General features: G+C 42.4%; 1 long non-coding RNA gene across 3 annotated transcripts; it reads left to right on the forward strand.

Moving 5' to 3' along the window:
* Nucleotides 1-1503: 1503 nt before the first annotated feature.
* On the forward strand, nucleotides 1504-12094 carry LOC134947896 (uncharacterized). 3 transcript variants are annotated; one of them, XR_010182842.1, is made up of 3 exons: nucleotides 1504-1578; nucleotides 10811-10912; nucleotides 11396-12094. It is a non-coding gene; the product is annotated as an uncharacterized LOC134947896 (long non-coding RNA). The 3 variants fall into 3 exon arrangements; XR_010182844.1 differs by having other exon boundaries at nucleotides 1505-1578; nucleotides 10827-10912; XR_010182843.1 differs by lacking the exon at nucleotides 1504-1578 and adding an exon at nucleotides 2886-3158.
* Nucleotides 12095-13124: the final 1030 nt, after the last annotated feature.

Here is a 13124-nt window from a genome sequence, read left to right on the forward strand (position 1 = left end):
AACCATGTGGAGGTCCCACCTCCCCCCGACCCGTCGTGCATGGTTCGCTAGACTGGACTACTTTATGGGAATGGAAGATTTGTTCCTCTCATCGATAGGCAAGTCTGGTGAATTCAATTCTACTTGGCTCCCTTGGTTAGAATACAAGGCCTCTCAGGCCTACTTAGCCACTCCCTTGGATGGACAGTAGTTATTTTCCCTGTATCACTGTTTATATATCTCAATAAGTGGTACCTCTTACTGTCTCTTGTTCCCCTCCCTCTCCTTCCTTCTTCCCACTTTCCTATGTTTCCTTTTTTAAAGCCTAATGGCTACCGTATGCTAGTTCTCTTTTAATTTTTATATATCTTTGTTGAAGAACACATTTCTTATTGTTTTTTGTTGATATACATTGCAGCCCTCTAGCAAGCACAATGCGATTTTACTACGATATTGCATTTTAGTATCCCCTGTTTTTTAGAGGTTGTGTTCTACCTGCCAGCCCATTTCGCTGCTGCCGCCTTTGAGGTTTCTTTATTCTCTGCTGGCTGTTATACTTACATTATGCATTTGTACTTCCAGATTTGTGCCTACAAACTTTATCTGTATCTGTGTTTCTATATTTGAATGTGTATGTGTTCTTCCTTCTGTTCATGTCTTTGAAAATCTTTAATAAAAACGGATTGTACAAAAAAAAAACTCTCTTTCTGTGAGGTACACTGGGTTCCACAGGGCACCCACCCTGACGCACCTAGCTTCTATGGGTTTATATGGCAATAGCCGCTGGTCCCTTCTCCTGTCATGATAATGTGGTTCTATGTGACTAACATCTGCCTTCTCTCTTACCTGCTCCTACATTGGACTGGTTAACGAAACTGAGTTCACAGTGCCTGGAGGCGGAGTTACAGAGGAGGCCCCAGAGCATCCTGGAACAGCCTAAAGCTTTAGCCTGTTGGTGCCACTGGATCAAGATCCACTCTACATCCCCGATGTTTTTCCTGTGGAACCCAGTGTACCTCACATAAAGAGCGTTAACAATGGTAAGTCTACCATAACTCTCCTTTTTCACTGCTCTTATATCTGTCTTGCATCATGCTGGAAAGTTTGATTCTCTTTAGCACATCCTGTTACATCAACAACACCTGTGGTGTCAGTTAACTTGTTTTATACTTTACCATATATGTAAGGACCAATGATAAGTTCAGCTTGTTACTATGCATGGCATGTAACTATATCATAGCTCATGAAACCAATTATATGTTTCAAACCTTATTTGGCAACTAATATCTGTGCTCTGTCTAGCTTTTGATATTTAAGTGAGAAGGAGGAAGGGGGCACAGGGGCGTATCTATGCTTTGGCCAGGATGGCACTCGCCAGGGGCGCCAGCAGAGGAGGGGCGCCACCCAGCGGTGCCACCCGCGGCCGCACAAAGTGAAAAAAACTAAACAAACTACAACTCCCAGAAGCCACCTAGCCTGGTACAGCTGCATGCCTATTGGCTGTATGCCCAGAGTAGGCGTGCACTGTTCTTGTCAGCAGCCGCGGGATGTTCAAGCAAGTAAGCTGTGGACAGTGAGTGACGTGACCCGCTGTAACTTGTGAGTACAGCGGTGGTGGTAAAAACATAATGTGGCAGTGGCAGTGTTAAACGTCTGGCAGCTGTTACCCCTCCGTCCCTCCTCTCACAGCCTGCATGTCAGCACAGGCACGAGTGATGGATGGTGAGAGGGAGCAGCAGCGAGTGTGCAGTGAAGTCTGTGCTGCTTTATTACTTGTCAGGAGGCGAGCACACAGTCTGTGCTGCCTGGTAGGGAAGGGGTTACAGAAAAACTGTAATCGTTCTGGCCGGAGGCATGATCTGGTCACCGGTGGCTGGTGCAGTGTGCTCTGTCAGGACAGGATGTTGCTGGTGATAGTAAATGCAAGTGAGGGTTGGAGGGAATTGAGGAGGGGGGATAATGATGGGTGGAGTGGGAGTTCCAAGCCTGAGACACCTGGTTTACACAGTGTACTATACACTGACCATTGCACAGCCCAGGCAAGCCCTTTCTGTATTACCTGCTTCTAAGCAATCATATTCTTATTCTTTATTAGACATGTCTTAAGATGGGTACACACTGATAGATATATCTGCTGATCAATTGATCGGCAGATATATCTATGGACGGATCGGGCAGTGTGCTGTGCATACACACTGCCCGATCCGTCGGGGACTGACGACATGAACTGGGCGGGCGTGTACACACGCCCGCCCAGTTCAGCTGTCAATCACCGCCGGCCACTGCAGCATTGTACACAGCGATGCGCCAATATATCAGCAGATATATTGGCCGTAGGCTGTGCTGCATGGCCGACGCGATATGTCTGTGAACGACGGAGTTCACAGACATATAGGCCGTACATATTGGCCGACAGACCCGCGATATATCGGCCATACAATAGAACGCCCGATATATCAGCCAGTGTGTACCCACCTTTACTATGTCCCTGCTTTCAGAGTGCAATACAGTATCAAATGCCGGTTCTACCATTAGGCAGAGTATGCGGCTGCAAAGAGCACCAGGTCTGATAAGGTGAAGGGGAGAGAGTGCAGGCATAGGGGAGGAACTGTAGGCACAGGGGAGTGTAGGTACAGGCACAGGGGAGGGAGTGAAGGCACAGGGGAGAGAATGTAGGTCTTGGGGAGCGAATGTAGGTGCAGGCACAAGGGATGGAGTGTAGGCGCAGGGTGAGAGTGCAGGCGTAAGAGATATACTGTAGGTACAGTGAGAGAGTGTAGATGCAAGGGAGAGAGTGCAGAGGAGAGAGTGCAGGTGCATGGTGTAGGTGCTGGGGAGAGAGTGTAGGTGCAGGGGGAGAATGAGTGCAGACGCAGGGAAGAGAGTGAGTCGGTGCTGGGCGGGTTCTGTAGGGAGAGACGCAGGATACCCCTGCAGGCAGAGTCCGGGAGGATCGGTGACCTACTGGCTAGAAGAGTCCCTGCCTAACATCCATGTTCGCAATAAGCACCGCAGTCAGCACTGTAATGCACGGATGACCGCACACATCTGTAACCTTGCCCACAAATATGTACCTATGACAGAGAGAGTCGGAGTGGACGGAGCTAGGGAGGAGAGTCACATGGCCGGAAAGAACATAGGAGCTCTGCTGGGCACTGTGCTTCTGCTCCCAGTCTGAGGTGAGTGCCTGCTGTGTACTTTCTGTGCCATGTGCCTGCTGCTGGTGATTAGGCAGCTGTTGGCTGAGCGGAGGAGGTTGCCTGCTGCCCAGTGCCATAAAAAGTAAACTATAAATGTCCCGTCTCACTGCCCACTGTTGCCGCCTCCCTCCATGTTCATTGGTACGATACTATTCTGTGGTCACACCCCTTCCATATGAAGCCATGCCCTAATATATTTCACTAAGGGGCGCCAAAATATATATTCACTTACCAAAGTTTTTTTGCTCTTGCCAGCCCTGGGTATATTAGCTGCTCAGCTCCTGTCCTAATCAGTTGACATTATGGCTGCAAGTTGTTGCTCTTTACCTGTTGCTTTTAATAATACCAAGTTCTAGGATTATCAACCCATTCATTACTGACTTCTTGCTCATTCCGTAACTGGAGGCTACATAGCCCCTGCAGTGACTATGTGTGTGCTACAAACCGCTATAATGGCTATAGATATCTTCTGACTATTCACCTTCCAAAATACATAATTTCTTCACACTTAGATGAATGTAATGCAGTGTAATGTGAGTAAGGGGCACTACTGTGTGGTGTAATTTGAATTTGGGGTACTATTTAGTGGCCACGCGATTTTTTCAGCCTTCGCCATTACAAATATGGTGGGGCGCCAGTCCCTTACTTTGCCAGGGGCGCTCGGACCCCTAGATACACCTCTGATCTGGATCACAGCTTACAAAGAGCTCTGTATGGAGAGGTATCTAGACCAGTGACTGCCTGTCCAGCTGTGTTGAGACTACAATTCCCAGCACACCTTCAACTGGAAATGCTGGGACATGTAGTGCCATCACACCTAGAGAGGGGTTTTTAACTGTATGTATGCATGTATGTATGTGTGCATATATCCCCTCAGTGTCCCTGTCCGCACCCTCCTTATAATTCCCCCTCAGTGACCCTGCCCATACACTCCTGTAATTCCCTCTGTGTCCCTGCCCGCACCCTCCCGGTAATTCCCTCTGTGTCCCTACCCGCACCCTAACTGTAATTCCCCCTCAGTGTCCCTACCCGCACCCTAACTGTAATTCCCTCTCAGTATGCCCACCTGCACCCTCCCCGTAATTCCCTCTCTGTGTCCCTACCTGCACCCAAAACGTAATTCCCCCTCAGTGTCCCTACCCGCAACCTAACCATAATTCCCCCTCAGTCTCCCTGCCCACACCCTCCCCGTAATTCCTCCTCAGTGTCCCTGCCTACACCCTCCCTGTAATTCTCCCTCAGTGTTCCTGACCTCAGCCTCCCTGTGACTCCCCGCTCAGTGTCCCTGCCCGCACACTCCAGTAATTTCCTCTCAGTGTCCCTTCCCGCACCCTCCCTGTAATTGCCCCTCAGTGTCCTTGACCTCAGCATCTTTGTAGCCCCTCCCTCTCATTTTCCCTACCTGAACCATCCCTGTAATTCCCCCTTAGTGTTCCTGACCACGGCCTCCATGTGACTCCCCCTCAGTGACCCTGCCCGTACCCTCCTGTAATTCCCCCTCAGTGTCCCTGCCCACACCCTCTCTGTAATTGCCCCTCAGTGTCCCTGACCTCAGCCTATCTGTAACTCCCCCCTCTGTGTCACTGGGTGGGGGAGGTGGGGGGCGCCAGTTCCTTACTTTGCCAGGGGCGCTCAGACCCCTAGATACACCCCTGAGGGGGCAGTACGATTTTATGCCTTAGAACAGGGCTGGCCAAACCGGTCCTCAAGATCTACCAACAGTTCATGTTTTCCAGGCCTCCTGGAGACCTGTAGAATTGTCAGTTAGGAATGAATGCAGCACATCTTAATTAGTAATGACTACACCTGTGTACCAGCTAGGTGGTCTGGAAAATGTGAACTGTTGGTAGATCTCGAGGACTGGTTTGGCCAGCCCTGCCTTAGAACAACGTTGACTGCAGAAACGCTAAGGACCCTGAAACCTATCCTAGCCTTATTGGCCTAGGAAGAGCTTCTAGGATTGCTGATATGATTGCTGTATTGGCCAAGTGTATGCTAATTGAAGACATGTAACTAAGTAAAACTTACTTTTGAAATATCTGTGTCTTACTTTGAGGATTGTGCAACTTGGGTCTCCACGATCCCATATTCCCAACAGGAACACTTGGTGATAACGTTTAGTTATCAACCAAACATTTGTGCTTGAAGGTTCCCACAATAAAGTTCGCTCCCAAATTCACTGGTCCCTTGTAGATCCTCCAAGTGATCAATCCAGTGGCATACTGACTAAAGCTTCCTGCAAACTAAGAATACCCAATGTATTCCAGGGGTGTATTAACAAAGGAGGTGGCCCATGTGCAACCTCCTCTGTAGCCAGTGTCCATCAGTGCAATAGAGTCTGAGCACTAGAGGGGCACAGACTCTATTGCGCAAGCACAAATCTCAGGGGATGTCGCTATTTTTCCAGAGATTTCCTTACTGTTCATGTGGAAATCTCTAGAAAAATGGCTGCCACGCCAGTTACTGGAGATTTGCTGAGAGCTGCTTCTGGTGGGGGACTCCAGAGAGGTGAGTATTTAAAAAATGCGTACAGGGTGTGCGGTGTGGGCCACCCTGGACCCTGGTGACCCAAGTGCAAGGCACACACTAAACAATGGCTCTAGTTCTCTATTGATTTTCGACACCCTGCAATCCTCCATTGGCTATCCCAATAAGCCATCAAGTGGAGTATGAGATAAAGCAAATCCTGGACTCCAGAAACGAATGAGGCTCAGTTCAATTTCTGGTGAACTGGAAAATATATGGTCCTGAAGAATGTTGTTGTGTCAAGGCATCATATATTCATGCTCAATAACTCCTTTGGAAATGTCATCAAAAGTCTCCTAACAAATAATTTGTGGGTGTTCAATGCCCACACCTAGCATGGGGGTAATGCACAGTATGCCAGAAGTTGGCGCGCAGAAGTTGGCGCTGGTTTATGGTGCAGCAGGCAGAGATACTTCGGCATCTTCTGCAGTAGTTGTTCTGGTCTGCGTCTCCTCCCTTTGGCTGTAACTTCTCAAGTGTCAGGCAGCCGTGGCTCCCATAGATGTGCACGCACTGCTCTTGATAAGAGTATGCCTAAACATGATGTTACGTTTGATGCCAGATTTGAATCTTCTCCTATAAAAGTGAGTTCCTAGCCACTCTCCTGTGCTAGAGTATATTATGCTCCCATACCTTAATCCAGTGTTTAGCCTTGTGCTACCAGGTATCCACATAAACACTACTTTTGGGGACTAACCCCATAGGAAATTCCTTTTTGGAGCACTCTTTTGATGAAATAATTATGAAATTTATGAATAAAGATATGATATTTGAAGTTAAAACGTAACTTTTATTTCTTACCAAGATAATATAAATGGGGAGAAGAAAAATTAATAATAATAAATGTCTTAAAATTTTTTTTGTGTTATAAACAGAAAAAGCTTATGTGACTGTATCCCCTGTCATAAAGAAAATCATACAGATAGATAAACTACGTTCCTAACATGGAGCGATTAAGATCACAGCTATATACCCGAAGTGTGTTACTGAATGCATACATCAATGTGACTTGGATGGCATGAGTTCTGAGTCACATTAGATAGACTGTTGTAAAGTATTGAAACTTACTACACAGTAGTGCATAATGACATTGTTGCAATACTACAGACTTACATTCCTTGTAGATTCTAAATCACATAAGATACACTGTTGCACAATATTAGAATTTGCTACACGGCAGTGCATTATCACATAGTTACAATGTTACAGGCTTACATTCCTCGTAAGTATAATACACATAAATACTTTAAATAACCTGTGTGATCTACCAAACAAAAAGTCATCTAAGTTGCTCCGCTATTATTCTGAGAAAAGGAATGATCATGGATAGGTTTATACACGGCAAAGCATAAAGTGCTGGTAAATACAATTTAAGGGCAGATGCCACTGCATGCTCCTATAACTTTGAGCTCGTAGCAGGATGTATCAGCATATTTTGCAGATACTCCCATCTGCTGCCCTCCCTCATCATAAGAGCGGAGGATGGGTGAGAGTGGGGATACTGGTTATGCTGACAGAAATAAAGCTCCAGTGTCCCTCCGTATCACCGTATCTGGTGTTAGAGAAGCCTTGTTACAAAATGCATTGCAATGCTTCAATGCGCCACGGGATCGAGGAAACACCTGTGAAAGAGGACAAGTAAAAAAGGAGTATACTACCAAGTCCACGGGTACGTGGTGAATAAACAGAAGTAAATAGCTCCTATTTCGGAACACTAAGCATTTTTACTCAAACCATGGATACAAAAATCAGATCAATTGTTTCCTTTTTGCAAAAGCCTTTACATTGAAATGCTGTACTGACGAAAGCAAACAGTAATACACGTTTGTAACTCAATCCATAGGTACATCCATATACTAATCAGTATAGCTAGTTTGCTCAAAGCATATAAATGGTATCAAAATAGAAAGCATTAGTACAGCATGTTTTGCAGATACTCCCATCTGCTGCCCGTCCTCATCATAAGAGCGGAGGATGGGTGAGAGTGGGGATACTGCTATGATGAAAGAAATAAAGCCCCAGTGTAGTATTGCAACAATGTCATTACGCACCACTGTGTAGTAAGTTTCAATACTTTACAACAGTCTATCTAATGTGACTCAGAACTCATGCCATCCAAGTCACATTGATGTATGCATTCAGTAACACAGTTCGGGTATATAGCTGTGATCTTAATCGCTCCATGTTAGGAACGTAGTTTATCTATCTGTATGATTTTCTTTATGACAGGTGATACAGTCACATAAGCTTTTTCTGTTTATAACACAAAAATTTTTTTAAGAAATGTATTATTATTAATTTTTCTTCTCCCCATTTATATTATCTTGGTAAGAAATAAAAGTTACGTTTTAACTTCAAATATCATATCTTTATTCATAAATTTCATAATTATTTCATCAAAAGAGTGCTCCAAAAAGGAATTTCCTATGGGGTTAGTCCCCAAAAGTAGTGTTTATGTGAAGTCTTTTCATAAATTCCAGGAGCACCTCCAGCCTAAATATTTATCTAGGATTTGCCTTTTATGTATACTAGCTGGTTCCTACTTCAAATTACTCATGTCTATGTTTGGCATTTTTCTCTCGTCTGGTGCAGGATTAAAACTCTAGGTTTAGCTGATTTGCTGTAACCGACACGCAGGTTGCAGTCCTTTGTATGGGTTCCCAGGTACAGTCTCTGGTATACACTGACGATGGTACTGGCAGTACACCAACAGGCATAAGACACAGGAATAGCAGGCAGGAACAGAGCTTAATGTGTAAGGACTGAGACAACCACTTTCAGCATCTATGCATAATGTAATATTGATTGGTGCATCCTTAGACACCACCATCGATGCAGTCACTCCATCACCAAGAAACGACTCTCACCATTACAATCCATTCTGAATGCAGCTGTGAGGCTAATCTTCCTAGATGTTCATTGTCTGCAGACCCACTATATCAGTCCTTCCATTGGTTACCTGTATGCTACTGTATTCAATATAAAATTATTTTACTCACACACAAGGCTATTAACCATACTACACCAACATACATCTCTTCTCTTTTCTCAAAATATCTCCCATCCAGTCCCCTTCGCTCTTCACAAGATCTACGTCTTTCATCCACATTCATTACACGATTACAGGACTTTCTTCGGGCTGCACCCACTCTCTGAAATTCTCTCCCACATACAATAAGACTCTACTCTAATCTCCAAACCTTTAAGCCTTCCCTGAAAACTCACCTATTCAGACAAACTTATCAATTTCCAGAACCACTCATATTACCTTCATAAGCTTTCTATCCAATTATTTCATCACTGTAAAGTTCACACATATCCTCCACATAATTTCTATTTCTTCACTTTCCCTTCCTCCTGACCCTTTTTCATCATTGCTGTGTTGTGATATCATGCAGTCCACCAAGAACCTTTGCAATCTGGTGGACAACTATGCAATAGATAGCACTTATGCTTGTGTATCAATGCCTATTTCTCCATGGATTGTAAGCTTGTGAGCAGGGCCTTCCTACGTCTGACTGTTATTACCCAGGTTTGTCTTATCATTGTGTCCAGTTGTAGAGCACAACGGAATTTGCTGCACTTTATATGAAACAATTAATAAATAAATAAATCTGACTATGGCCGCCTATGCCTGCGGCTATGCTTCTGGGAGCACAGCCACTTGCATTGACTCACCCACAACACTTTCATAACATGCCCACTGAATGGTTACATTTTACCTGCACTACTAGCCACTTACCTGTGATGCCCATCACGTTTCTGTCACATTTCCAAATAGACAGCATCTCTGTGGGTACTGATTAATCACATTGTCATGCATGTCTTAGCTCTGGTAAAAATAAACTGAGTGCCATGCAGTGACGATGTTGCACGCAATTGGCCAATGTTTTAAGTCTGCATTTTTGTTTAATAAGCAATATCACATGGCTGTATTGTTTTTTTGCACAACCAAGGTACACTGTATTACCTTTTTTGGGAAGCATGTATACTGTTTTGTTGGTTACAGTCTTATTAATATTATTCACATTTTAGTCTACAATAATGATAAGATTATATAGTATATTGAAAGAGAAAAGTAAGTCTCTTGTCTATGCTTGTTTTATATATTGTCTTTGATCGACAGTACTGTAACTTCTATTATGCTTTTTATATTGTACAGTATTTAACATTACCTTGCCTGTATGATAGCGTGCAGTAATAATGTTCTTCTTGGAGTTATAGAAGTATGTGTTGTGTAGGGCATGGGCCAGTGCATATACAGCTTTGTACACACTGTAGGTCAGTCTGAAATTGTCTACGTCATACTTCCAGACAGGGAGGGTTCTAAGTGACAAATTTTCCTTACACAAGTTTTTCAAAACATAAGTATTTGGTGACTGAATATTGCACTTGAACATAATCTGCCACAGTTTCTCCATTAGCCTATTTGGGTACTTGGCAGGATTTGCATTGTAGAGAAATTCCTTAAAGTTTGGAATATCCCCTCTTTGAGATAATATAATTAGGGAGCCATTAAATACAGAAAGATATGGTTTTAGCGCAATGTGTTCAGCTGCTGGAGAAAATGGTAAAATCCAAACTTTTCCAGTAAATAATTTCGGTCTCTCTAAATAACCAACCAGAAGCAACAGATATTCTAGTGAACTATATGCAATGATCACATTAGCCGAAGACTTCAGAATCACACTGATGATCTTTGCATAGACTTTCTCATCTTCAATTATCTTCTCTCTGTATGCCACACAAACACCTCTTTCTGATAATAAAGGTGTCAGTTCCTCAGATGCTTTCTGATTACTGTCATCCATCGAGTAGATAATCCCAACCCAGGTCCATCCAAAGTGCTGCAGTAATTGCACTGTAACTGTATTCTGAATCTGCTCACTGGGTATGGTGCGGAAGAAGAATGGGAACTTCACTTTATCACTGAAGATGGGATCTGAGGTTCCATAACTCACCTGGGATACATATATCAGTTAAAGAGAAATAAGTTATAACAGTTATAATTACAATTATTTGTTCCAGGATGAGGTTGTTTCAACAGAAGAACATGAGAAATTAAAAATATGTTGTTATCTTTTTTTTCTGTAAATGTTTTAAAGAACATATTTCTGGTAGATGGACATGGGACCTGTCTCAGATCCAGATGTTGGGTGCAAATCGTGAAGATGGGAGTGAGAAGGGGTGATCAGGCAGGTGATGAGGTGAGTTATTGAGCCAACAGTAAGTGAGTGTGTATGCAAATTAGGCTGCTATATATATCCAATTTGTAATGTGTAGCATTTTGTATATTTTAGCAAACTATTTGGTAAATATACCAAAAATGCTGTTTAGAAAATCCATAAAAGCTCTGATTAGAGTAATAAAGTAACAGTTGAACTAAATAAAATTTTATTTTGTTAACATCAAATTAAGTTTATTGCAACTATGATTTAAAAATTAAACAAATTGATTATTTTATACTTTACATATTACAATAATTATTTTATAACAAAGTAACAGCAAAAACAATGTTTTTATATTAATTTCTTTAATTTTAACAAAGATTACTGATAATATTTGTACTAATACTAATACTTATATTATACCTTATACTTATACTAGTTACAGAACTTCTTTTTATACAATACTGCATTTCTTTTTGAAAGGAAAGAATACCTAAAGATTTATATCTGTTCCTACTCTAGAGCATCCTACATACAGTTGACCATGGGAGAAGCAGTCCTGTTGAAGTTGAAGCCCAATAACTTTAAGTGTTTGTCCCTGGGTTTTATTGAGCGACATGGCAAAACTTACTTTTTCTAGATATTGCAAGCATTTAATTTAAAACGGTATCTCAGATGTTATTAGTGGTATTCCAGGAATAAAGTTGTCTTCTCCTTTGCCACAACCAATTATACTTTTGTATGACATACTTAGAGATTTTGGGGTCTATTTACTAAGCATTGGATGGAGATAAAGTCGACGGTGATAAAGTAGTACCAGCCAATCAGCTCCTAACTGCTATGTCACAGGCTGGGTTTGAAAAATGACAGTTAGGGGCTGGTTGGCTGGTACTTTATCTCTGTCCACTTTATCTCCATCCAATGCTTAGTAAATAGAACCCTTTATTTTAAAATTATAGTTTAACTTAAAAAATGCAATTGTCGCAATATTTGTTGCTTTGTTATGTTGACCCTACTGTATGTCGTGTTGTTGAGAGGTTTCCTTCCATCAGTCAAACAACTGTTTTCAACCAAAAAAAAATTTTTTCAAATATTTATCACTCTGTCACTTTGTCTCTATGTGGTCTAATAGCTTAATTTGTCAATACTAAATTACTGTATAAAATTTGGTAGCTTCACCATGAAAGCCGTGGAAGATATTTATGTACAACATAAAAACATACAAACAAACAAACTTGTTCTTATATAGTTTGAACTAGTTTGAACTTGATTCGGTATTGGACAGGGAGCCAGTTGAGGCACTGGCAGAGGTTAACAGAAGAGAGGAAAAATAAGCAGACAGCCGTGTTGATGAAAGATTGAAGAGGGAAAATATGAAAGGTCAAAATGTTGGTGAGGATACTGTTGCTGTCATTAATTCAAGAGATGATTAGGGCATGAATTAAAATTTTAGAACCTTACAAGATGAGAAATGGTCTGTCCTAGAAATGTAAAAGAGGTGGATGCCAGAAAATTGATAAAGGGACATAATGTGAGGGAAGAAGCTTCAAATTCTAGGATAACACTCAGGAAGTGGAGTTGGGAGAATAGAATTGGGAGCATTGTTAAAGAAGATTGATATGTATGGTAGCTGGGAGACCCTGCTGGAATAATGATTTATCTTTTAGAGATATCCGATTTAAGAAAGTGCACAGTCACTACAGAAAAGATGGGTGATAGACCGCTTGTGATAGTGTAGAATTTTAAAGTTGTGTAGCAGTAAAGGATGAAGCTCACTGAAGGCAGATGTGTATAGGAAAAATAGAAAAGGACTAGGTTTTCTGGAAGAGGGGTGATCAATGGTGTCAAATGATGCTGTTAAGTTGAGGAGGACTAGTATTAAAAAAGGCTCTTGGGTTTAGCAGTGCAAAAGTTTTTGGTGACCATGGGGAGGGTAGTTTTGGCTTAGAAAAGAATTCCAAAGCTTAATTGGAGTGGGTCTAGGGGAGAGTGGGGTGTGAGGAAGAAAATGAAATGGTTACAGCAACCCGCTGAAGGACCTTGGAGGCATAGGGGATTGAGGCATTTGGTTTGGAAATTAGAGAGAGAGAAAGAGAGAGAGAGAATGTTTCTTAAGATTTGGGAAATTATGGAATGTATTAAGAATGTGGGGATGGTGCCAAAGGAAAGATTTAGGATGGAGGTAGTGTCAAAGGGATAGATGAAGGGAGGAGAGAAGGAAAGAAGGGTATGGACTTTTTGTCCTTGGAAT

This window comes from Pseudophryne corroboree, chromosome 8 (assembly GCF_028390025.1).
Source record: "Pseudophryne corroboree isolate aPseCor3 chromosome 8, aPseCor3.hap2, whole genome shotgun sequence".
NCBI lineage: Eukaryota > Metazoa > Chordata > Amphibia > Anura > Myobatrachidae > Pseudophryne > Pseudophryne corroboree.